Source organism: Amaranthus tricolor, chromosome 9 (assembly GCF_026212465.1).
Source record: "Amaranthus tricolor cultivar Red isolate AtriRed21 chromosome 9, ASM2621246v1, whole genome shotgun sequence".
Classification (NCBI taxonomy): Eukaryota; Viridiplantae; Streptophyta; class Magnoliopsida; order Caryophyllales; family Amaranthaceae; genus Amaranthus; species Amaranthus tricolor.
In genome coordinates this window covers 12,032,494-12,057,272 of record NC_080055.1, presented here as the reverse complement: position 1 = coordinate 12,057,272, position 24,779 = coordinate 12,032,494, and the positions used below count along the sequence as shown (strand labels likewise).

The window sequence follows — 24,779 nt, the reverse complement described above, 5'->3', positions numbered from 1 at the left end:
AGTAATTAGTAATGCGTAGACGAATTCTGACCCGTCGAACCACGAAGCCGAAAAATAACCAATTCGAAATACAACCGAAGCGAATAACATCCGTCCGAAACCGATCCAATCACCCGAATAAACAACCGTAGTAATAATATAGGTCCATTCAAGACACAAATATATTCAAGATTATATCAAAATATGCATGCATGTACTACTTCTATCTAATATTTCATGTATGTATGACAACCAACTTGTCAATGGAATAGCCCGCAAAGGTCATTTTTTTATTTCTACTCCGTCATTTTGGTATAAATAGTATAAATTAATATAATTGGGATTTGGGACCCAAACCTTGGAAAAAAAAAAAAAAAAAAATCGTTTTTAAATCTTAAATTAGAACTATGAAATACATCTTCTCCATTACGTCGTCTTCTTTCTCTTCTTTCTCATCTTCTTCTTCCTCTCCTTCTTCTTCTTCCTCCTCATCTTCTTCCTCGTCCTCTTTTTCCTTGATTAATGGTAAAGAAAACAAATTCCGTCAACATCTCCGGGTGCAGAATAGAAGAATCCAGATGAGTGTCGAAGGTTTACCTCTCGGAAGAAAGGTTTCCGGTTTGTTCGTCACCGGAGTCCTTCTGGCCAAGGTGTTCGACTACTACAGTAAAAATGTGCGTAACCCTAATCCTAAAGATTTTATGGAACAAGGGGATTTGATGAAAGTTAAAGAGATCAATTTAGGGGGATTTGATGAAAGTTGGAAAAGATTTGATTTCATTAATCTTTGATTTATTTTTTTTTCGTTATGTGTGATAAGTGATATAAATCTGTTAGATTTTTTGTTCTTTTACTGTAATTCAAGAACAAAGTAATAGTTCTTTGATTTCTTTAGCATACACTAATGTAAATCCTAAGTTGATTTCTTTGATTCAAAATTGATTTTTCTTTTCAACTTTTCTTTTTGTCAGAACAATTTTTATTTTTTTCCAAACTAGTTGTAAAATTCTTGAACATAATATTTTAAATTTCACAATTTGTAGCATTAAACTCACGGAATTTAAAAATTTGTAGCATTAAAGATCGATTTGTTGCTTACAGTAATGTAAATCTTGATTTTTGAATGAAAAAGAAAAGAAAATAATCTTGACCTTCTAGCTTCTAAATCTTGATTCTTAAGGGAATATTTTCAATTTTTTCTCTAATCTGGTTCTAAATAATCTTTTGTTTTATAAACCATTTTCTAATTACATTTTGGTTATTTGTGTATTGATATCTTCCTTGTTCTATTATAATTACTTATGTTAAGTTCTATTTAGAATTTCTCCCACAATGGTATAAGTGAAGTGATTAATGAAACTACAATGAAAAGAAAGAAAAGAAAAAGAAACAAATGAATGAAATGAAATGTCCATTTGCCTAACAGTGCAGTTTTGTTATAATTTGAGGGTCGATCGATAGGAAAAATAAATAATTACAATAAAACATGATAGTATTTAGAAATAAGAAAAGTTGCATCAAATTGAGAAGAAAAATGTTATCAAACTCATTGAGGATTTCAATTATTATGTTACAATAAAACATGATAGTACCTGGCAAATTATAAAACACAATTGGTTTAATTTTCTCACATCTAATGATTTGGGTTATTAAATTTTAAAACTTTGTCTCGGGTTTGTTATTGGGGCTAGATCAATCGGGTTGGGCCTATATATGACGTCTACGGTCTACCCTCGTATAATCACTCCTAATCTCCTACCTTCATAAGCAACACGTGATAAACCCAATCCCTTACATTTGTATGTAAAAGCGTACATAATTTGATAAGCTTTTTTTTATATAATTAATTATAATGAAAATCAAAAAATATAAATTTTTAGATCTGTCGGAAAAAAAATATTATTTTAATATCTAATAAAGTGATTTTGATTTTGAGTGTTATTATAAAGCTACTCTCAGATAAGAAAATACTAAGTTTATTATATATTTTTTAAAATATTATAAGTAAGCATTAAGAATGATGTAAGTAGGCATTTAAGATATTGAAAGTAAACATTAAGGATACGGTAAGTAAGCATTAAGAATAATATAAGTAGACATTAAGAATACGATAAGTATATATTATTCTTTAAAGAATTAAGCTTGAGATATATTTTTAAAAGAGACAATCTTTCAAAAAACTAGCTGAAATACTAAAATTTGTAGCACAACGTTTCAATTGTGTACATCATAATCATTTCATGGAAGCATGTCTCATATAGCATAATCATTTTCTATTGATAAGCCATATTTTCTCATCTCACATAAAACGTAAAAATAAAGGAAACTTTTTTCTTAAATTTTTGTGGTGTATGTGAGACAAAACCAAAAATATTATATTTTTTATATTTTTTATTTGTGTAATTTACTTTTTGAACGTTTTTTTAAAAGCATTGTATGCTTAATCATTTTCTACTAATGTCATTACTTAATTTCTCCCTATTAATGACTCGTCATCTACTCTTAATAGAAGTATATCATTATAATTCATAAACAAGAGAAACACTAGAGCATTTCTCAGTTTTCTCCACAATCTTAATTTAAGTGCAATTATACATAAATTCAAGTAAATAAAAAAACGAAATATCAAAAATAAATCGATCTTAAAAGCTACAAATCGATCTTTAATGCTACAAATTTTTAAATTCCGTGAGTTTAATGCTACAAATTGTGAAATTTAAAATATTATGTTCAAGAATTTTACAACTAGTTTGGAAAAAAATAAAAATTGTTCTGACAAAAAGAAAAGTTGAAAAGAAAAATCAATTTTGAATCAAAGAAATCAACTTAGGATTTACATTAGTGTATGCTAAAGAAATCAAAGAACTATTACTTTGTTCTTGAATTACAGTAAAAGAACAAAAAATCTAACAGATTTATATCACTTATCACACATAACGAAAAAAAAATAAATCAAAGATTAATGAAATCAAATCTTTTCCAACTTTCATCAAATCCCCCTAAATTGATCTCTTTAACTTTCATCAAATCCCCTTGTTCCATAAAATCTTTAGGATTAGGGTTACGCACATTTTTACTGTAGTAGTCGAACACCTTGGCCAGAAGGACTCCGGTGACGAACAAACCGGAAACCTTTCTTCCGAGAGGTAAACCTTCGACACTCATCTGGATTCTTCTATTCTGCACCCGGAGATGTTGACGGAATTTGTTTTCTTTACCATTAATCAAGGAAAAAGAGGACGAGGAAGAAGATGAGGAGGAAGAAGATGAGGAGGAAGAAGAAGAAGGAGAGGAAGAAGAAGATGAGAAAGAAGAGAAAGAAGACGACGTAATGGAGAAGATGTATTTCATAGTTCTAATTTAAGATTTAAAAACGATTTTTTTTTTTTTTTTTTTCCAAGGTTTGGGTCCCAAATCCCAATTATATTAATTTATACTATTTATACCAAAATGACGGAGTAGAAATAAAAAAATGACCTTTGCGGGCTATTCCATTGACAAGTTGGTTGTCATACATACATGAAATATTAGATAGAAGTAGTACATGCATGCATATTTTGATATAATCTTGAATATATTTGTGTCTTGAATGGACCTATATTATTACTACGGTTGTTTATTCGGGTGATTGGATCGGTTTCGGACGGATGTTATTCGCTTCGGTTGTATTTCGAATTGGTTATTTTTCGGCTTCGTGGTTCGACGGGTCAGAATTCGTCTACGCATTACTAATTACTATCGATCAAGTCAATATTAAATTAAGTTGTTAGTTATTTTTTAATTGATGTTATGATTTCCTCTACTTAAAGCAAAATAGTTAAAATGCAAATCAATTAGTAATCATTATTACTTTGTTACTTTTACTTGTTTGATCCGAAATTAAAATTATAAAGTTCTATCAATTTTCATCTAATTCGATTAAAAGTAGTTAAATAAACATCGACCATTGATTATTAACTCTAAATAAATGAAACCATGTATTTATAAAATTTAATTTATTAAAATATCTAACACTTTTTTAGATTAACTAATAAGATGATTGAATATGAGTCTATCATACTTCTATGTTAAAAATTGGTTCAGATTTACAGTAGTTCGATCTAAAATTCATTCGGGTTAAAGTCAATTTTAGCCATATCGAGTTCGGTTTCGAGCATGATTCGGGTCGAATATGACTTGGGCCGGTCATTATTAGGTTCGGGTAATCTCGGTTAATCGTTATGTGCCGGTTACAAAAATCGGATACAGCTCGGGTTCAACATTTCTATTTTCGGTTGTCAACCGGTTCGGGTACAACTTCGGTTCGATAAACCTAAAAATGGTCCTTTTTAAGAGTTTAGGCTGATCGAATTGAGACCGTTTCATGATTAGACAATCTAATAAAAAATTAATGTAAGATTTATGATCAGGGTACCGAGATGGATGAAATTTATAAAACACATATTACAGATGATGAGCTTTTGTACTTGAAAAATGTTTCACGAGGGATCTCGGAAGTAGATCGAATTTTATATTTATAAATCAATTCTTGATCATAATTTCCGGTATGACTGCTAGCTCAACACGAAACTTGTCATTGATAGTAAAACATCGATCTGTTGAGACTTAAATCTATCTTCATAGATTTCCCGAGATATTTTTTTCAACACCTTTCTCATTGATAGTAAAACTTCTCATTTTCAACACCCTTTTCATTGGATCCCTCTCCTATATATATATATAATAAAAACTATTTAATTGAAATATTAGTAGCCACGCAAAAAATGTTTAAAAAAATGGATCGTGGTTCCAGTGTCAACGCTTGCGTTTAAAATGACTTGACTCCTTAAAACCATACAAAGTTATGAACTACGCAGCGGAAATACAAACATAAAAGGGAGGACACAAGGCCTCATAACAAAACCAAAGTTTACAAAAGATAACAAGAGCTACGAAATCGAAAGATAGCGACATGACATAAGTTATGCTTCGCCCTCATCACTCTCCCCCAACGCAATGCAATGCAAAAGAAGCTCCAATACCTGCTACTCCTGTCTATGATCCTCCTGCTGCTCGACATTAGACCAAGGCCAATGCGTCATAGCAGGACGATCATAGAAAGTCATCAATAGGGATGGTCATGGGGCGGGTCTGGCCAGACCCGGACCCGGACCCTATTTTTTTTTGGATCCAGACCCGGACCCTACGGGTCTAACAGGGTCTAGGGTCCTTAATGGGTCTTATACAAAGCCTCTTTGATTTGTCAAAATTGAACCTTTTTCGAGTTTTTTTGTATTTTTGTAAGCAACTTATTATCGTATTACAAATACTTGTTTGAGTCCATGAAATTCAAATACAAAATAATTACTAAAACGTAAAAACACTTGTCTAAATACATAATTAAAATCATAACAATAAATCTAAATTTGTTTTCAAATCAAATCAAATGAAGAATACAAACACTGTAATCAATTTTGAAAATAATACTTGGTATGAATTTTCTCATTCTAATTGTGAGATGGAATTTAATCACTGAACAAGAAATATAAAATATCAAAATTCATAATATCAGAATTGAGAATGGCCCACGCCCCACGCCATCCATTCATAATATCATAATTCAAAAATATAAAATTTAAAATTTAAAAATTTAGGGTCCGAGTCCGGGTCTTCACCTTAGGACCCGGACCCGAACCCGTCAAAAAATTTTTGGATCCAGACCCGGACCCGGATCCGATGGGTCTCAAAAATTAAGACCCAGACCCTTATAAAAGGGGCGGGTCCGGTGCGGGTCCTACAGTGTCCTGGACCCATGACCATCCCTAGTCATCAACAATCAAACATGACCACAAACACGTACACGTCAGTAATTAATGAACTTATAACAATTAGAGTCATTGAACAAGACTATAGACAATGATATAGTGTGGCAACGAGTCTACTCATCTGTCTAACACCTCTATTTACTCATAATTTCTCTTTCAAACTACTAATCTCTCGTAAGTATATTCCAAGGTAGTGGATCCTTTCTCTATTCATGGCATAATGACACGGCCAAGGGCGTTATCGGCCATCCGGCGCCCAATGGCAAAGTATAAGCTCATGCCCCCTGCAGCTGACCCTCTCGGGTCCTACTTTTGGGAAAAACTAACACACTAGGGGTACTAAACCAGTGAAGAGGCCACCATATTGGGGTTTGCAAGGCCCGCATGGTAACACCTCGGTCAAGGGGCGGTATCGGCCATCCGGCGCCCAGTGACCCAAGCATGCTCATACCCCCCTTACGGTGGTCCTGTCGAACCTCACCTAAGGGACTATTAAATCAACCGGACATAATCCAGTTGAGTCACGCCAACCAATCATAAATCAAGGCTCCATAAGTAGGAAATCACTTCAATACTGCAACCATGATGCGTTCTCTACTATTTAGAAATCTGTTCTCATAGTCTCCTAATGCTTTCATTCTACTTGCTTATATTACTAATATGACTCTACGCTAGTATAGTTTAGTTTCTAGCGCTCTATAATTCTAATACGATGCATATAATCATAAAATATTGATAATACTTTGAAACAATGAATATGATAATTAATTACTGCATGTACGTACCTGCAAGCGTCACTGCACGACCACAAGTTACAAAAATCACCCGACTAAGGTTCTACTTTCCTCTTATGAAGTGGGCACATATATAAGTTAGGAATAGAACTAATAAGTTCTCTTAATTACTTTGTCATACCAACTAAATGCCCAAGTAAACACTATCATCCGCTTGAGATAAGTTTCCAATTGTTCTACCACACACACACATCTCATTCACACCAATCATAATCATTAACTCTACAACAACATAAGTCTTTTCCATCAATTTAAGAATAAAAGGATTATGTCAAGTGTTTCATTACACCAGCTAACTTTGAGTTATAACGATTCACATTATCTTAAAATAAAACAACGATTCACACTTGAATCTTACGATGTTAATATCGTGTTAATATGATGATAATGACAAATCTTAAAGTTATCACCTCGCAATATCATTTATTATATTTTCCAAGGTTAGGAAGAACTATAATCAAACATCATAACAAGTAACTTTAGCAATCATATGATAAGTTGACACTATACTCATAACCTCGTTTATAGCTATAATAACAACCTAACAAAAGTACTTGTGATTAACAACAATCAAACAACACTAATTAACGACTATTACTCCCAATTAATAACCAAGACCACTTTCATAGTCAACTACAAGCATACCATTACCAACTATCACTTATCACAACAATAGATAACCAAACTAAGCCTTAAAACAACTTGTAAAGTTTTCCAATCAACTATCTCACTACCAAATGTAGCATACACACACCATAAGTAATTTCATCTCCAAATCGAGCCCTAGACATGATAAAGATGACATTTTTAACCAATACCCATTTCAATTACTCAAAGTACTAAACTCAATAATTAAGTAAACATCAATTTAACAAAGAAATACTTAGAAGTCAAAGAACAAATGGCTCACAATTATAGTTAGAGAAGGGGAGTGAAAGCAAGGGACTTGTGGTGGTGGTTTGCACGTTTGGGGTGTGCACAGAGGCGTCACGCCTGCTGCTGCTGCTTGTGGAGGCTGTCGGCTGCTCACAGCTGCTGTTTGGGGTGCACAAGCAGCGGTTGCTGCTGCTAGGTGGGAGGAAATCGGGCTGCTGCTGCTGGTTGCTGTGACTGTACGTGAAGGAGCGAGAAGGAGGCTGCTGTGCTGCGTAGCTACTTGTGGAGGAGGGAAGGGAGGCTGGCGTTTCTGTGGGCCGTGCAGCAGGCCGGTGGTGGCACGGCTGCTCACTGGCGGCGCAAGAGCAGAAGAGAGAAAGAAGGAGAAGGAGAGTGAAGGAAATGGGAATGACGGCTCTTCCTTTGAACATTTAGTGTTCATGGCTTTATATCCTTATTGTTGTTACTATTATCATTATTATTATTATTATTATTATTATTATGTTTATTTATTATTTTATTTATTTATTTTATCTCGATTCGTTTTCTTGCGAGACCTCATCAAGAGACTCACCTTCGTGGGCTCACACACATTTTAATAAAATAATTATTTTAATTCGAACCTCTTTATTTAGAATCGTAATTGTATTTTTAATATAAATATATGTTAATATTTAAATTCGTATATGAAAGGAATTTATTGAAACCACTTCAAAATTAATTTAATATAATTACAAAATACCCAAAAGTTATTAAAATATTAATTAATTACGTCAAAAAATATCGAGGCGTTACAAATACTCCAGTTCGTTTCAAATAAAAATTAAAAGTTTTAGTTGGTATAACAATTAACTAAACTAAGTAAAATTTAAAAAGTCAATTTTTAGTTTTTAAATTAAGTTTAAAATTTATAGAATCAAGTGGAGAAAAGAAAGCATGGAAAATAGAAGTTAATTACATTATATAATGATTTGTAAACAAATAATTATCATAAAATTAATTTTCATGAAAAAATAGTTCTTATAAATGAACTAATTCAATATTTTATATGTTCTTATAATCATAATTCATTTTTGCTAGCAAAAAGCTTGTAAAATGAATTTATTTTGATCATCTCTATGGTAGTGTGCAAGTTGATAGATAATTAATAAAGAAGCAATAATAGACAACATTATTTAGCTAGAAAAATCTCATTGCAATTAGTATGGGAGGTTCAGAGTATGTTCAAGATGTTCGATCGCACAGGGCCCCAAAAATTTAGAGGGCCTCAATTTTAAATTACTTAGTATATATTAGGTATTTAAAGATCCAAAATTCTTAAAAAAATATCATAATTATAAATATTGCACAGGACCCTCGTAAAATTTCTCAATTTTTGCTCACCCTGACAATTAGAAAAAAGTGCATGAGAATTGTGAGCATATCTACATGACTAAGGTTGCATTAGTAAGCATCTTCTCTATTTCTCCCACCAACTTTTATTCCATGCCCATTTTTATTCCACTAGCTAATTTAAGGGAAGTCCCATAAAAGAACTTGGAAGAAGGAGTTGACTTATAAATTGACGCTTTGACTTAGAAGGAGTTGGCTCTACTTGGTAATATAGTCAATAAATACCCCTCGTTACTTCCATAGCCGAAGGGTTAATTTAAAGTCGGGCACGGGTCATTACAGTACGGGCATGATCCGCCCTGGGAACAATGCTGCCCGTGTTCAAGCCCACCTAGGCACGAGGCACGAAATTAGTGCCTCGTGCGTGCCATATTCACAGTTTTAGAAAAATCACCCAACCCCCAAACATGGCCTGTAGGACTGCTAGTTGTCAGTTAAAAAAGAAAATTTGTTTTTCAAAGATAGAAAAATGAGGACTGATCCCGCTGTTCCAAAGCCGCAGGCACGGTACAAAAATTTGTTTTAGTCCACAATCACGGTAATGTTAGAAAAACGTATTTTGCGGTATGGTTTCACGGTCATCTTTAAGATATGTTCATGATACGATGAGGCGGTCTTATATTTGCACTATATTTTGACCCCCCCCCCCCCCCCCCCTCTCCCTCTAAAACAGCTCTTCCTCGTGCCCCAGCTTCCTCTCTCCCTCCATCCACCTTGATACTGTAATGGATTCAGCAACGTCACAAAAGGACAAACCAGCAATACAATATACCTACAGCAGAAGACGTGGCAAAGAAAAGGTTTAGCATGGAAGGTTCTACAAAAAGAATAATTCTGTTATGCAAATCAGTCAAGCATGGGCCCAGCTCTTAGTTTGTTACAATTCTGTTTTGGGGTAGAGGAATTACACATTGTAGTAGATTCTCTTGTATATAAATAGGGGAAGGGGTGGATGATCTCATTCATGCTTGTATTGGATATATTGTGTACTTATGCACTAAGGAGTCACTGAACCGCTCGAAGAGTTCAGGCTGGGCACCTCGCTCAGTTATTACATAATAATTACAAGCAACCTTTCTTCTCTATACTCTCTTCTTCTCTGCCCTTCTTTCCTTCTACTGCTCTTATTATAATATTCTGACCTTATACATAACAGATACCTGTTAAAGAGCTAACTTAAGCACCTAATGAGCATCCCGGAATATCCCTGAACAAAATTGTTCTACATCAATCTCTAAAGAAATATTGTCCTTGAGTTCATTAAGCCTCAAAGCGTAAGCTATATGCACTCTCCAGACATAAACTTTAAAAAAGAGCCGGTACATAAAGTGATTAAAGCCTTGGGTACATATTGAGTGAGAAATCTCATAGCTGATGTGGTGCTACACTAGATAGACTGTTGAGCAGATCAAAGCCTTTTTTAGCTCGAAAAATAAAGTTAACCAAACTGCAACAGGTTCAGAAAAGGATTAACAAGATTGTTCTCAGAAGAGCTAGTAAGTTTATTAATAAATATTTGAGTTCAGGTCTAGAAAAAGGAAGTAGAAAAGAATGAAGCACAAGCAGCTACGCAAGTAAAACAGAGTGAAGCAACTGCTAGAGTCAGCTGAATGCATAACTAAAAGAATCACAGTCTGCAAGCTATTGCATCATTCGCTCAAAAAGCATTTCTGGAAGTGAACAAGCAAAGAATGCACTAGCATACCACAAACTGAACAATTATTTAAATTGTATACATGTATAACAGTCAAAAGAATAAATCTTTAAGGTTGAAAAACTCTGAGACAAAACACATGTTACAAAAAAGATTTTAACACAGCATAATGCAGTTTAAGTCAGTATGAAAATACAACCAAAACTACAGCTAGGCAGGGAGGAGAACATACAACTCCTAGGATTAGGGTGCTGGTGATAATGAATGAATCAATAATTCAAATACCTTGCAAACAATGCATCCATATTCTTCTCTTGCCACTCAAAGAACTCAGCATTCCTGATGAGCCCATACTTTATAACCTCTGCGAGGCCAGATGCCAATTCTCTGTCAGGAAGCGTATTTAACGTATCTGTGTCAATAAGTACACATTGAGGTTGGTAGAAAGCCCCAATCAAGTTTTTCCCCAACGGATGGTTAATTCCAGTCTTTCCACCCACCGAACAATCCACCTGAAATACATGTCATCAGCAAGGCCATACATAATTAATCATCATAGAACATTAAACAGTAGTGTGCAAACATGGGAACAATAGAAGAGATCGGGATCAACCTGGGCCATAACAGTAGTTGGGATTTGAATGAAGTTGACTCCACGTAAGAAAGCAGCTGCAGCAAATCCACACATGTCACCAATTACACCACCTCCAAGGGCAACAAAAGTGGACCGTCTGTCCAACCTAGACTCAATAGCTTTGTCAAAGACTTTCATTAGAGTGTCCTAACATAGAAAAGTGAATTATATATCAAAACGATAGCAAACAGCAGCCTACAAACACGCAACTTCTTAGAGACAAAGACACACACCATGTCCTTGTACTGCTCTCCATCAGGTAAAATGACTGTTTCCACAGAAATCTTGGGGTTATCCCTTGTCAAAGCATCGATAACTTTGTCCAAATATAAAGGTGCAACAGTGGTGTTGGTAACCACAAGAACCCGCTTCCCATGCACATGCCTAATCCAAACAATAACCAATCAACTGAGAAATATTTGACATCATAACAATCTAATGATGATATTCCATGAATTGACAATATTCATCAGTGTTACTTAACTCGCTAGCCCCTTTGAAAGCAATTTATGCCGGTTTTGTCCCAATTTTGGAGTTGTAAATTCAAACAACGAATTAGATAATACTATTCTTGACACTTAACTGTGCTTGGATAGAGAGAAATGAAGTAAAGGAAGGGGAGAAATTTGGAAGGATAGAGGATTCTTTATTTGGATAACAAAAATGGAGGAGAGGGATTAGGGGAGGGGTTTGAAAGGTAAACATAAACAAATTTTGCTAAGAATACAATCTCTCCTGAAATGGAAAGATTTGATTTTCCTTCCTCTCCCTCCTTCCCCGCCCCTTCCTTTCCCTCCCTTCTCTACCCCTTCCCCTTCTCTCCTAATTTATTATCCAAACAACCAAATTTTGCGATAAAAGGAAAGAGTTTCTTTATTAAGGCCTTGTTTGGATGGAGGGACATAGAGGGAAAAGAAAGAAAAGGATTTGGAGAGACGAAGATTTCCTTGTTTGTACAGCAAAAAGGAGGAGGAAGATGATTTAGAGGGAAAGGATTTGAAGGGATTAAGTGCCTTTATTTTGTCAACATCCAAATCTCTCCATAAGAGGAAAGATTTGGAGGGAAAATGAATTCCTTTCTATCCCCTTCCTTCCGATACAAACAATAGAGTCTCTTCCCTCTCTTTTCCTCTCCTTCCTTTCTTTTCCTCCCCTTCCCTTCCTTTCTTTTCTCTCCTAATTTACTATTCAAATATAGTGCAAGTGTTATGGTGCTTGAAATATTCTCACTTAACAAATGCATGTTGTATCATATGGCTGGACAAACAAATATTACTCAACATGCTTTTACAAGTAAATTTGATATTACAATATATGATAAGTAGCCAATTCCATCGGAAATTAAAAAGAATAAACCTCCTTGTAATCATTAAGAAGAATAAAACTACAAAAATCCAACCCAATTACCCAACACTCAAACTGTTGAGAAAAGTGGTGATATAATTCACACACTTTCTCCCTTTGTGTTGTTAAATGAGCAAAAATAACCAATCCAATCAAACAAACAATAATAATCCCACAATCAAGCACAATAAAGTAAAAATGCGGAAAATAAAGCACACACGATATTTACGTGGAAAACCTAATGCGGGAAAAAACCACGGGACTGTAAGTGGTACCACACTCTTCCACTAATCACCAATAAAATTAATGGGTACAACCAAAATCCTCTTTAGACAATACTAGAGGTAATACAAACACCAAACAACCCTAAAACATCACTCAAAAGTGGTAGAATAACAATTAGGGTAAAATTAGGGCAAAATACAAATTACCCACTTACAATGCACAAAACGACAATCCAACCGTTGAATATGTAGGTTGGGTAGACAGAAACACCGTGTCAAAATTTGACGAAAAACGGAGCACGAATGGCCTTCGATCGGATCGCCGTAAAGTCACGCGCGATACCTTTTCTTCTCCTCTGAAGTGCGCACCTGTTTCTGGTTTGTGCGTGTATTGTGTTTTTTTTTTCAATTCACATAATAAAGCTGCTGCCCTATTTTCCTTATATATAGCTTTGCCCCTTTTTTTTTTTAATTAATAAATAATATTATTATTATTAGCCCATTATTATTAAGCCCATAATTAAATATATTAATTGGGCCTTCCTCCAAGTGGGAGGGAATAACCCAACAAATCTCCCCCTCACTCCAACTTGGGGGGTATGACAAGTCCCGCTTTCAAACGGCACACCTCTAAATTGTCTCTTGGAAGGATCTTCGTCAACATATCCGATCCATTTTCATGAGTACTGATCTTCACAAGCTCAAATATTTTTTCTTCTATCTGATCTCGAATCCAATGATACCTCCTTCGTATATGTTTCGTTCGAACATGATAGGTAGCATTCTTAGCTAGGTGAATGGCACTCAGACAATCACAATGTAACAAATAATCGTCTTGCTCCAAACCCAACTCCTCAAGGAAGTCCCTCATCCACACTAACTCTTTACCCGCTTCAACAGCTGCCACATACTCTGACTCAGTAGTCGATAGAGCAACACATTTTTGCAATTTAGATTGCCAAGAAACAGCTCCCCCTGCAAACGTCATCATGTAACCAGAAGTAGACTTACTAGAATCAATATCACCTGACATATCAGCATCTGTGTAACCATCCAACACAGGTTCGCCAGGACCAAAACATAAACTAACTCTAGAAGTACCCCTGAGATACCTTAGAATCCACTTAACTACTGCCCAATGCTCCTTTCCAGGATTAGACATAAACCTGCTAACTACCCCAACAGCATGAGCTATATCAGGCCTAGTACATACCATAGTATACATCAAACTACCTACAGCGGATGAATAAGGCACATTTTTCATCTTCTTATCTTCATCTGTTGTAGGACATAGTTTGGAACTCAATTTCATATGCACTGGCAGTGGAGAACACACAGGCTTAGCATTGTTCATATTGAACCTTTTCAGCACCTTTTCAATGTATTTCTCTTGTGATATCCACAATTTCTTATTTTTCCTATCACGAGAAATACGCATGCCTAAAATTTGTTTTGCAGGGCCAAGGTCCTTCATAGCAAAGGACTTGCTCAAACTAGCCTTTAAGTCAACAATCTTATTGGAATCACGACCAACAATCAACATATCATCAACATATAACAAGAGAATGAGAAATTCACCTTCAGCAAAATTCTTCACAAACACGCAATGATCAGCATATGTCTTGTGGAAGTCATTATCAACCATGAATGACTCAAATTTCTTGTACCATTGCCGAGGCGCTTGCTTAAGACCATACAAACTCTTCTTTAAGCGACACACAAGTTTCCCCTTTCCCTTGACCTCGAAGCCTTCAGGTTGCTCCATGTAAATTTCCTCCTTTAGGTCACCATGGAGGAAAGCAGTCTTCACATCAAGTTGCTCAATCTCCAAATTCATGCTGGCAGCCAAACTAAGTACAACTCTGATTGAAGACATCTTCACCACTGGAGAGAAAATTTCATCAAAATCAATCCCCTTCTTCTGTTCATAGCCTCGCACAACAATCCTAGCCTTGAACCTAGGTGGTTGATCATCTTCTCCGTGCTTCAACTTAAACACCCATTTATTCTTGAGTGCTCGTTTGCCGTTAGGCAACTTTACCAGATCATAAGTGTGATTCTCATGCAAGGAATTCATCTCATCTTGCATGGCATTATACCACTCCTTACTTTTCTCATGTGACATAGCCTCCTGAAAGTCTTCTGGCTCTCCCCCATCAGTTAGTAACACAAACTCTGTAGTAGGATACCTCATAGAAGGACGTGGTCCTCTGGTAGATCTTCTCACATCATCAGGCTGTGGTTGCGGTTCAACAACTGGAGGCTCAACTTCAGGTTGATCATCATGACCATCATCACCAATATTGTCATCATCATCCTGAATATCTCCCCCTTCAACTCTAGGAGTCATCTGCGGTAAGACCGGATCAAAATTGATTGGAGTATGAGAGGATATTTGTTGCTTTGGCTTTTCAATATCTTCAATAGTCTGATCTTCAAAGAACACAACATCTCTACTTCTGAGAACTTTCCTATCTACTAGATCCCATAACTTGTACCCAAGAGCATCTTCAGAGTACCCAAAAAATATACACTGCTTTGTCTTCTTATCTAACTTGGATCTCTCATCTCTAGAAATGTGAACAAAAGCACGATATCCAAATACCCTCAAGTGCTTGTAGGAGACATCTTTACCAGTCCAAACTTTCTGAGGAACATCACCATCAAGAGGATTTGAAGGTGAAAGGTTAATCAAGTACACAGCTGTAACCAATGCCTCTGCCCAGAAAGACTTGGACAACTTTGCATGAGAGAGCATACATCGGATTCTTTCTTCAATTGTTCTGTTCATCCTCTCTGCAACTCCGTGCAATTGAGGTGTCTTTGGAACTGTTTTCTCAAGCTTGATGCCTTGACCCTTGCAGTAGCTTTCAAATGGGCCTCTGTACTCACCACCATTATCAGCTCTCACGACCTTGAGCTTTCTACCAGTTTCTCGCTCAACTCTAGCGTGAAACTCCTTGAAAGCAGAAAGTACCTGATCCTTGGTTTTCAACACAGTAACCCACACTTTTCGAGAATAATTATCAATAAAAGAAACAAAGTAAAGAGCACCACTATGGGATTTAGCATCCATAGAACATACATCAGTGTGGACAAGATCAAGAGGATACTTTCTCCTAGATGGGGGGCGAGAATGAAAAGCAACCCTATGTTGTTTACCAGCTAAACAATCAACACAGGATCTAAGAGACATACCTGAGACATCAGGGAGATATTGCTTCTTAGAGAGCATCTGCATACCTTTCTCACTCATATCGCCAAGTCTATTATGCCATAACTCACTAGAACATTCATCTGCAACATTTACCTCACCCGCGCAAACCTTCGCTTGCATCATATAAAGAGAACCTTGCTTCTTACCTCGGGCTGCTATGAGATTCACCTTGCAGAGCTTCCACTTACCATCATTGAAGTGGCTGAAGTAACCCTCTTCATCAAGTCTACCTATAGAAATGAGATTCAATCTGATATCAGGAACGTGTCTAACAATTCTCAAAATCAGCTTACAACCGGTGGAACTCTCCAAGCAAATAGTGCCTTTGCCGACAACCCTGGATGACCCATCATTCCCCATTCTAACACTACCAAAATCACCACTAGTGTAGGACGAGAAATAGTCTTGATGCGAAGTAAGATGATATGAAGCACCCGAATCAATCACCCAATTGCAGTCATCACCAGCTACATTCAAACACTCTTTATCACCAATGAAGAGCAAATCATCATCACTGATTGCTAGAGCTGTAGTATTTTTCTCTTCAGACTTTGACTCAGATGAATCACCCTTTCTATCTTTTGATTTGTCTCTTTTCATCTTTCTGCAGAACCTCTTAATATGTCCCGGCTTGTCGCAGTAATGACAAATAATTCTACCCTTGGATTTAGACTTGTCTCTGGAATTGTCTCTACCTCGAGAAGGTCGATTTTTGCTTCTTCCCCTATTAGACTCTTGTGCAACATAATGAGCTTCAGAATGGTTGGAGGAACCCATCTCCTTTCTCCTAGTCTCTTCATTCAGCAGACTAGCTTTGACACTCTCCATTGTCAACTTACCATCAGGAGCAGAATTGCTAAGTGATACAAATAGTGTGTCCCGACTCTCTAGCAATGAGGAAAGTAGTAATAGTGCCTGTAACTCATCATCTAAGGAAATTTTCATTGCAGACAATTGATTTATCAAACCTTGAAAATCATTCAAATGTACTACCATGCTATTACCATCGTGAAATTCTAACTTTACCAATTTTCTCATCAATGACGCTTTACTTAAGGCGTTCTTCCTCTCATACATAGCCTCAAGTTTCATCCACAATTCATAAGCATTCGTGTCATTGGAAATATGTTGGAGCACACTAACATCAACAAATTGTCTAATGGTTCCTACCGCTTTCCGATTCAAAATTTTTCATTTACTTCCATCTTGACCAGTGGGCATAGACTCATTTAAGATTGGTTCATACAAAAATTTCACATAAAGAATATCTTCCATCTTAGTTTTCCACACAGCGTAATTGGCAGAGTCCAAATAAATCATACCGTGCATACTAGATTTATCATCCATCATAAACCAATACAAGAGTATCACCCAAGAAAATATAAACCTGGCTCTGATACCACTATGTTGAGAAAAGTGACGATATAATACACACTTTCTCCCTTTGTGTTGTTAGATGAGCAAAAATAACCAATCCAATCAAACAAACAATAATAATCCCACAATCAAGCACAATAAAGTAAAAATGCGAAAAATAAAGCACACACGATATTTACGTGGAAAACCCAATGCGGGAAAAAACCACGGGACCGTAAGTGGTACCACACTCTTCCACTAATCACCAATAAAATTAATGGGTACAACCAAAATCCTCTTTAGACAATACTAGAGGTAATACAAACACCAAACAACCCTAAAACATCACTCAAAAGTGATAGAATAACAATTAGGGTAAAATTAGGGCAAAATACAAATTACCCACTTACAATGCACAAAACGACAATCCAACCGTTGAATATGTAGGTTGGGTAGACAGAAACACCGTGTCAAAATTTGACGAAAACCGGAGCACGAATGGCCTTCGATCGGATCGCCGTAAAGTCACGCGCGATACCTTTTCTTCTCCTCTGAAGTGCGCACCTGTTTCTGGTTTGTGCGTGTATTGTGTTTTTTTTTTTCAATTCACATAATAAAGCTGCTGCCCTATTTTCCTTATATATAGCTTTGCCCCTTTTTTTTTTAATTAATAAATAATATTATTATTATTAGCCCATTATTATTAAGCCCATAATTAAATATATTAATTGGGCCTTCCTCCAACTGGGAGGGAAGGAATAACCCAACACAAACATTGCCCGGGTTGAAGCTAGTTCCCTTCAAATAAGAATTCTAACGTGCAAGCAATGAAATATACAAACCAAAAAAAAAATCTAAAAAATCAAAAGTTGAAGAAAAAGGGAAAACCTTTGAAGTAGAACAGGCTGATCAAGAAGACCAGAGCCAATGTAAATAGGATAGCTACGATTCCCCAAATCAACCTCAACAATGGTAGGAACCCTAGATGAATTCATCATCTTACTACTCTGTGACACTGCAGGTGTAACCTGAGTGGAGTTGGCGTAAATGGCCGATCTGATAGGGCGAGCAGTGAGTGGTAATTGATTGGGGACCGCAAGGAACCTAATTTAAGGGAAGTTCCAGAAAAGAACTTGGAAGAAGGAGTTGACTTAGAAATTGACGCTTTGGTGGTAGAGAAACGTAGAGAAGAGGGATTAGCTAAGGCCGCCATGGAAGTAGGAAATTGAAGGAAGAAGTAAAAATGCAGAAAGTAGAAGAGAAGGTTAGGTGTATATTTTTATCTCCTTTGTTTTGTTTGAGGAGGAAGATGAAGATTGAACTTCTCCTACTACACGCGGGGGTTGGTGAGAATTGAGAATCGCCCTCCTCTTTTATTTTTTTAATTTTTTTTTCTTAGCTTTTGGTTGTTTTTTAGCTTTTGGTTTGTTGATTGGTCAAATAGCCAAAAAAACGTGTTTGGTAAATGGCTTTTAAAGCAGCTGAAAAACTGGCTTTTAAGCCAAAATGAAAAAATTGCTCCAGCTAGCTTTTTTTGTTGGCTTTTGGCTTGTTGGGCCACTTTTTCTCTAATAAACAACCAACATCCAATACTCAAATTTACCAAACATCTCCACAAACAGCTGACTTTTTCATCTAGCTTAAAAGCCAACAAAAACAGCCAACATTTTCAGCTAGTCAAACAAGCCAGCTAAAAAAGCCAACCGCCAACAGCCAATAGCCAATTGCCAAACACCCCTCTATGTTTAGTTTGAGCTATTCGTGAGTTTGTGAGACCATAACCACGTCAAAAGAACAAATTTATGCTTTCCTCTCATTCTTTGAAATGTGGTATTTGATTTTCAACATAATTCATTAATTACTCTTATTATGTATTGTGTTTTTAATTTATAAGTTAAAAATATAGTCAATTAGGGTCTTATTTGATTTGTCTTATTGTTCATTATATATATATATATATATATATATATATATATATATATATATATATATATATATATATATATATATATATATATATATATATATATATATATATATATATATATATATATATATATATATATATATATATATATATATATATATATATATATATATATATATATATATTAATTTTTTATAATTTTTAGTCAAACACAATTAGAAATATTTAAAATTAAAAATGTACATTAGTAAACATACGAAAATTAAATAGCACATTTAAAGAGTATAGGAGGGAATATATGTTGATTAATATATATATATATATATATATATATATATATATATATATATATATATATATATATATATATATATATATATATATATATATATATATATATATATAATGAAATCCAATCATACAAAAATCTATATTTTGATTTTACTCTTTATTGTTCAAATTATGATTTTTATGGTGTATGGTGCCGATGGTCCATTGGCTTTGTGGATAATGGAATGAGTTGTTGGGTCGGTAGACTAGACCTCCCTTGATTTTTCTTTTACATTTTTTGGGGAGGGGTGGTCTTCCTTTATTAATCTACTAGATAATGCCCATGTAATGCACGGTTGTTGTATTAATTTTTTAACATAAAAAATTAAAATTTTAAGAATTAACTTTTTAATTATAAAACTGAAAATGATAAATAATTAAAAAAAAATTAAAATACTATTAGGAAATAATACTCATTAAATGATTTGATCTAAAATGTAAAAAAATCATAATTAGAAAGTAGTAAAGTCAAAGAATAAACATTAGTCATAATAACAATGACATCATCATTGAATCTTAGAGGGAAAACTTTTGTTTGGAAAGTGACTCATAAGTAATTTCTTATAATGATGATATCGATATAAGGGTTAATAAAATAATTGTGGACATTGATAGGGGTTTCATCAATGACTTTTGACTTTTAGTTTGTTAGTTACTCAAAAAATCAATACAATTATTTGGAATATGATTTTTCAGTTAGATAATAAGCTAATATTCAAGAAAAAATAAAATGCCTAGTTTGGTTAGTTTTTTTGTAACACCTGAATTTCCTCACGTCCTTTACGGTTTTGGTTTCGTACAAGGGGTCGGAAATTCAGGGGTCCCCTTGTACGAAACCAAAACCGTAAAGGACGGGAGGAAATTCAGGGTTGTTACATTTTTCATTGGTGTTTCGGCTTGTTAGTCCACTTTTTCTTTAAAAGCAACCAATTTTCGCTATCTAACTTACTAAACATCTCCTTAATTAAACAACTACTTTTTCTGGTTGACTGAAAAGTCATTTTTCATTTTTTTACTCACCTTAACTTGTGGCCATAACTATGGCTGAACACCCTTACATTCAAAAAAATCTCGCACGGCCTTGACATCTTTCGTCTTACCTAGAATGTTCATAACAACCCGAGTATGGTTTCGAATATATTTTTATCTACTAGTTGTGGGGCTGCGTACTACGCACGCGATGCCCCAAGTTACCCTGTCGAACTTTTTAAAGCTATTTTATAAGCTTTTATTAATAATAATACGAATGAAAATATTAAAATGTCAATGTGTTGCAAATATGTGAAAGATGCAAAGGCTGAATACATATAGGAAGTAGTATAAAGAAGCATCAAAATAGCATATAAAAACATATTGAAGGCTTTACATGTTCAGTCCTAAAGCGTAGCTGAATTATTTAAGAAGCCAACCAATTCAAGTGTAATTGTAAATGCTACAATACTATTGTAAATTAGCTCCTTGTTACCTTTGATCTAATTGCATTTAACTTTTATAAATTAATGTTTTTATTAACTAAATAAAAGTGTTTAAGTGGTTATAGTTTGTAGTGAATGTATGACACAAATTTTATGTTTGATGATCAAGCATTAAACTAAAACGATCCCACATTCATGACTTTGACTTGTCCACTTCTCCCTCCAATCGACCAACTACTTTGTGTGTTATTTTGATATTCTAAACTAAACTCTTGGCTTCCAAATGCCATCCCTTGTAACATTTTAATTTGTCTTTAATTACTACATAAAGTTCATAAATTTTGTCAATAGTAACAAACATGATAACTAAAAGTATTCAAAAAAAAAATATAATTGTCATAATACTACAATACAAAACTAAAAACAAATGTAAAACGTCTTCATAACTGCTTTGGAAGCTTGTATTTGGTACTTGTGATTACCTTCTTTGTTCCTTGGTGACCACCTAAACACATAGACTAATAATATAATTTTTTTAGTTTCGTTTTATATATATATATATATATATATATATATATATATATATATATATATATATATTTATATATATATATATATATATATATATATATATATATATATATATACACATATACATATACATATACACATATACATATACATATATATATATCATATATATATATATATATATATATATATATATATATATATATATATATATATATATACACACATATATATATATATATACACACATATACATATATATATATATACACATATACATATATATATATATATATATATATATATACACACACATATATATATATATATACACACATATACATATATATATATACACATATACATATATATATATATATACATATATACACACATATACATATATATACATATATACATATATATATATATATATATATATATATATATATATATATATATATATATATATACACACACACATATACATATATATACATATATACATATATATATATATATACATATATATATACACATATACATATATATATATATATATATATATATATATATATATATATATATATACACATATACATATATATATATATATACACATATACATATATATATATATATATACACATATACATATATATATATATATATACACATATACATATATATATATATATATACACATATACATATATATATATATATATATATATATATATATATATATACACATATACATATATATATATATATATATATATATATATATACACATATACATATATATATATATATATATATATATATATATATATATATATATATACACATATACATATATATATATATATATATATATATATATATATATATATATATATATATATATATATACACACATATACATATATATATATATATATATATATATATATATATATATATATATACACATATACATATATATATATATATATATATATATATATATATATATATATATATATATATATATATAAAGTGTTATTTTTATATTAAAGGTGTTACTTTTAGGCAAAAAAAAGTGTTACTTTTTGAAAGTAATAATAATGCGAAAAAAGGTTAAGAATTGAGTTTAGGATTTTGGGAAAAAACTATCTTAAAAATTTACAATGAGTCCCTATAAGTACAAGTTAATCAGAAACTAATACAGGAAACAAGAATATTAGAGAATAATTACAAATATTGCAATCCCACTAATTAAGCTAAAAAATACTGAAAATATTTACTTTCCTACACTCCCCCTCAAGTTAGGTCTTAGGATCTCCAATACCTAACTTGCATAAGATTTGTTTGAAAATTTCAAAAGATACTGCTTTAGTGAGAATATTAGCTAGTTGATCCTTCGATCTGACAAACGGAAGGCTTATGGTCTTGTTTTCCAATTTCTCCTTGATGAAATGTCTATCAATCTCAACATGTTTAGTGCGATCGTGCTGTACTGGGTTTCCAGATATGCTGATAGCTGCTTTATTATCACAAAATAGCTTTCATGTTTTGTTCATTGGGATATGTAGCTCACTTAAGAGGCCTTTTAACCATATTATCTCTGTAACTCCTTTTGCGATACCCCAAAATTCTGCTTCAGCACTTGACAAAACTACCACTTTCTATTTCTTGCTTTTCCATGTAACCAAGTTCCCTCCAAAGAGAGTAAAGTATCCGGATGTGGATCTCCTGTCATCTCTATCTCCTGCCCAATCTGCATCAGTATAACCCAAGAGATCTAAATGACCATTTTTACTAAACAAAATACCTCTGCTACTTGTTCCCTTCAGATATCTCAAAATTCTCATAACTGTAGTCATATGTTGTATTTGAGGTTTGTGCATAAAGCGACTCACCACCCCTACTGCATAAGCGATGTCTGGTCTTGTATGTGATAGGTATATGAGTTTACCTACCATCCTTTGATATTGCCCCCTATTTGCCAACTTTTCTCCTTCAATCATCTGTAGACCATTATTAGTCGCAATCGGTGTATCTGATGGTTTACAATCAAGCATACCTGTTATTGCTAGCAAGTCAAGAATGTATTTTCTCTGAGTGATAAAAATTCCTCCTTTTGATCTTAGAACCTCAATTCCCAGAAAATATTTGAGTTGCCCTAGATCCTTTATCTCAAATTCTCGAGATAATTGTTCCTTTAGAGTCTTAATTTCCTCTTTGTCGTCTCCTGTAATAATCATATCATCAACATATATTATTAAGCACGTAATATGATTATTCTGCCTCTTAAGGAACAATGTGCGATCCGAGTTACTTTGTTTGTACCCAAATTTCACCATAGCTGTTGTGAATCTGCCGAACCATGCTCTAGGAGACTGTTTCAGTCCATAGAGAGCCTTTCTCAACTTACAACCTTCTCCTTCTTGGTAACCATCAGAAAAACCAGGAGGAGCCTTCATGTAAACTTCTTCTTCTATCTTCCCATGTAAGAATGCATTTTTTACATCAAACTGATGTAAGGGCCAATCTTTATTTGCAGCAACTGAGAACAGAACTCGAATCGTATCAATCTTTGCAACAGGCGAGAATGTTTCTGAGTAATCTACTCCATACCCTTGTGCCACTAGTCTCGCCTTATATCGTTCAATAGTGCCATCAGCTCGATATTTGATCGAATACACCCATCTACATCCCACTGTTCTTTTACCTTTAGGTATTTCGCACTTCTCCCATGTCTCATTTTTGTCAAGTGCAGTATTCTCTTCTTCCACTTTGAATCCTGTAGAGCCTCTTCAACATTTTTTGGTACACTATTGGAGTATAGGGAAGTATTGAAAGCCAAAGCATTTTGAGAAAGGGCTTGATTACTTTCCCTATTGATAGGATATCTGGACCTTTATGCCTCAAAATTTGGATCATATCTTTTCGGAGGTATGCCCCTTGTGCTTCGTGGAGGCAACTCATACCTGTTTGATTCACTAACAGGCGCAGGAACAACACTATCATCAACATCATCAATATCATGTATAGTCTTAGGCTCTGAATATACCTCAGGAGAACTTGGATGCTCATCAGACGGGGGTGAAGGGAACTGAAGAGGAGATACTATGCAATTAGAAACAACATCGGTAGTTTCGCCTACTTGCTCTTTTGGTCCCATATTAATCACAACTGGGGGTATAGAATGTAAAAGCCAACTTAGGTCATCACTGCCACTCTCCCCCTGAGGACTATGCTGGGTATAATAGAAGGTATCCTCAAAGAAATCACAGTCCATAGTAGTATACATGCGA

At 34.0% G+C, this 24,779-nt stretch overlaps 1 pseudogene; it reads right to left on the bottom strand.

Annotated features, from left to right (window-relative positions):
- Positions 1 to 9,509: 9,509 nt before the first annotated feature.
- On the bottom strand, positions 9,510 to 18,587 carry LOC130823260 (3-dehydroquinate synthase, chloroplastic-like; annotated as a pseudogene).
- Positions 18,588 to 24,779: the final 6,192 nt, after the last annotated feature.